This window comes from Lathyrus oleraceus, chromosome 1 (genome assembly GCF_024323335.1).
Source record: "Lathyrus oleraceus cultivar Zhongwan6 chromosome 1, CAAS_Psat_ZW6_1.0, whole genome shotgun sequence".
NCBI classification, from domain to species: domain Eukaryota; kingdom Viridiplantae; phylum Streptophyta; class Magnoliopsida; order Fabales; family Fabaceae; genus Lathyrus; species Lathyrus oleraceus.
The window spans coordinates 425,476,280-425,480,251 of NC_066579.1; the positions used below are offsets into that span (position 1 = coordinate 425,476,280).

At 39.2% G+C, this 3,972-nt stretch overlaps 1 non-coding gene across 1 annotated transcript; it reads right to left on the bottom strand.

Annotated features, from left to right (window-relative positions):
* Positions 1-1,574: 1,574 nt before the first annotated feature.
* LOC127116209 (small nucleolar RNA R71) lies at positions 1,575-1,681 on the bottom strand. The gene has a single exon (XR_007801180.1). It is a non-coding gene; the product is annotated as a small nucleolar RNA R71 (small nucleolar RNA).
* Positions 1,682-3,972: the final 2,291 nt, after the last annotated feature.

Genomic DNA, 3,972 nt, shown 5'->3' on the forward strand with positions numbered 1-3,972 from the left:
AATTACTTCGAAGAAGCAGAATCCTACCGATCTGTGGAGGACTGCTCAAGTACTTCAAGATTCGGCATATTCTATTAATCCAATTTCCAGGTTTTTATTCAATTATAATTTTTATTGCTTTATTATTATTATAATCATGTTTGCTTTATTGTTGATATGTTTATGTTCGTCTGTGTTTGCATTGTTTAATATGTCCAGCTAAAACTACCGGTATCGGTATGTAACAATTTAATTAGACGAGATTTAATAATAATCGGTGTAAAACTTCTTTCCTCAAACAATCTTTTTGGCTGTGGTTTTTAATTTAAATTTAATTAACTTTGTCACAAGAGTGAGAAGCTATTTAATTCGATTTTGCCACGAGAGTGGGAAATTAACTAAGGTGAGAACCGACAATAGCGAGAGCATGAGGGTCGAACTGGATAGTAAAAACTAGGCATTGATTTTAAAAACAGCGAGAGCACTTTAAAAGCAATTAGAACTTATTTATTTTCAAAAAGTATTTTTAACTTCAAATGGGAGAGCGAGAGCGTACATTCTGACTTAAAGGTATAGTCCAAATCAACAATCACGAGAGTGTAAGATAAAGCCTTTTAAATAAGTCTTTTCTACTGAAAGATATTTGGTACTTAAATTATACACCGGTGACTTATCAAATCCCTGACGATTATTGCGTTGCATATTGATATCTTTCTATTAATATTTTCTTAAGACTTAACTTCCCTTAGATTTAATTTTCTTCAACCAAACTTCTAAAAAAATCATTCCCTTAGCTAAACGTAGTAACGTCGATAACATTAGTTTGACCATCGGTTCTTGTGGGTTCGATATCTTTTAAAACTAAAACGACTGGACTGTGCACTTGCAGTCAAGTACCCGATAGACTATATTCTATATACAGTCATGAGACATATCAAGTTTTTGGCGCCGTTGCGGGGGACCTGATTTAGTCAAATAGTACGATTTTTTTATTGCACAATATAGACTAAAGTAAAAAAACTAATATCCTTTCCCTTATTTCCCCCGATTGTATGCCGAGTACTCGCTCACAAGGCGACAACTTAGCACCATCAGTCGCTGAATTAGAGCGTTTCTTATATTTAAGACGTCGAATACTAGAGTACCAACGAAGGTACAATATTCCCGATATCTTCTTTCCTACAACTGAACCAGTTGAAAAACTAACCATGGCTGCAGTAGATCCACAAAATCGTCCTCTTAAGTTCTACGCTACCATGTCCCAACAAGAACCTCACAGCAGCATTGCTGCCCCTGCTATGAATCGAAACAATTTTGAGCTGAAACCCTCATTATTATCAGTCGTCCAACAACATCAATTTGCTGAAAATCCTACGGACGACCCTAATGAACATTTGACCAAGTTTGTGCAGTACGCAGACACTGTGAAGGCGAATGGTGTATCTCAAGATGCGATAAGACTACGCCTTTTTCCTTTCTCTCTAAGAGACAGAGCTTGGGCTTGGTTGCAATCCTTGCCATCCAACTCAGTTACAACATGGGAAGAACTGAAGAACGTTTTCTTATCCCGATATTTTCCGCCAAGCAAAACTGCTATGCTGAGAGCTCAAATTAACGGATTTCGACAACAGGATGTAGAATGTCTCTACGATGTGTGGGAGAGATACAAAGACATGATGAGGATATGTCCACATCATGGTCTCGAAGACTGGGTGATCATTCACACATTTTACAATTGGCTTTTGTATAACACAAGACTGACAGTAGACGCTGCCGCGGGCGGTGCACTTATGGACAAGCCATACAACGAAGCCTATCAACTCATTAAAAACATGGCCCAAAACCATTTCCAATGGGGAGGTGAAAGAACTCCAGTAGAAAAGTCCCAAACAAAAAGTGGAATGTAGGAAATCAGTAGCCTTGACCACGTCCATGCAAAGGTAGATGCCCCTGTTCAAAAGTTAGACAACTTGACCATACCACCCACAACCACCGTGGTTGCCGTGACTCCAAACTGTGAGTTATGTGGAATTCCTAGACACACTGCACCAGAATGTCAGATATTAGCAGGAGTCCCAACTGATCAAGTGAATTATGCACAAGGAAATCCTTATTCGAATTCCTACAACCCAGGTTGGAAAAATCATCCTAACTTTTCGTATAAGAATAATAACTCCCTGTATGCACCTGGCCAAGCACCCGCTGTTCCGCCTGGATATCAAAAGCCATCTAATAATGCTCCTAACATGCCTAGGAAGTCCAACCTTGAACTAATGATGGAAAGCTTCATAGCTACCCAAGCTTAGAAAAACAAAGACTTCTTAAACCAAAACATACATACTAGCGAGCAACTTAAACAATTAGCGAGCAAAGTAGACGCCTTAGCCACCCACAACAAAATGCTTGAAACACAGATTTCACAAGTGGCTCAACAACAAGCATCTACAGCCGCTCCCACTGGCACATTTCCTGGACAGCCGCAACCTAATCCAAAAGGACATGCAAATGCCGTTATATTGAGAAATGGAAAAGAGCTAGACGGACCCGTAGATCCAAGACTCCAAAATCCTACCATGTACCTAAAACCAGACAAAACAACAACTGAGGAGGTAAGTGAACCGAAGGAGAAGGAAGATAATACCCGAGAGGCCGAAGAGAAAGAAAAACCTTATGTGCCTCCACCGCCTTATAAACCACCCATTCCGTATCCTCAAAGACTCGCAAATTCTAAAACTGCAGGGCAATTTAGGAAATTTGTTGAACTTCTAAAGCAACTAAACATTACAATTCCCTTTACAGAAGCCATCACACAAATGCCCTCTTATGCCAAATTTCTTAAGGAGATCCTATCCAATAAAAAAAAGGTCAAGGATAATAAAACAGTTACACTTACCGCTGAGTGTAGCACAGTAATCCAAAATAACATGCCTCCCAAACTAAAAGATCCAAGTAGTTTCTCCATACCCAGTGTCATTAGAAAATTCGTCATAGACAAAGCTCTATGCGACCTAGGAGCCAGCATTAGTTTAATGCCCTTAACCATTTGTAAAAGGCTCAACATGGGAGAACTAAGACCAACCAAGATGTTTGTTCAACTAGCTGACCGCTCAATCAAATATCCTGTCGGTATACTAGAGAATGTCCCAGTACGTGTAAGACAATTATACATTCCTACAGACTTCATAATCATGGACATCAAAGAAGATGCCAATACACTTATTATATTAGGAAGGCCATTCTTAGCCACCGTCGGAGCCATAATAGACGTGAGAAGAGGTAAGCTAACATTCGAAGTTGGAGAAGAAAAGGTTGAATTCATCTTGACACAACTCTTACAAGCGCCAGCTATAGACGATACCTATTATCTACTTGATGTCATAGACGAGTGCGTAAGAGAAATGAAGATGTAAGAAACCACATATTCCGATATAATGAAAATCCAAATCCCTCCAATATTTGAAGATGATAATTGGCGTGAGCCATACCAAAATGACAGTCTAAACGAATGCTTAGCACTTACACCCAACCATATGCCATGCCCGAAGAAACCAGACTTGGAATTAAAAACACTACCAAAGAACCTAAGATACGAATTCCTAGACACTGAACTCAAAAGACCAGTAATAGTCAACGCTGACTTAGGACAGATGGAAACTGAAAAGTTACTAGATGTCTTAAGAAAATACCCAACTGTGTTAGGCTACATCATCGCCAACCTAAAAGGAATAATTCCTTCTATCTGTATGCATCACATTATGCTAGAGGAAGATTGTAAAACCTCTAGAGAACACCAGAGAAGGATCAACCCAATCTTAAGTAATGTAGTCAAGGATGAAGTAAAGAAGTTATTAGATGCTGGAATCATATACCCGATCTTCGATAGTCAATGGGTTAGCCTCGTTCATGTAGTACCCAAGAAAGGGGGTGTTACAGTTGTTAAGAATGAGAAGGGCAAATCTATAGCACAAAGAGTTGTGAGCGGAAGTAGAATGT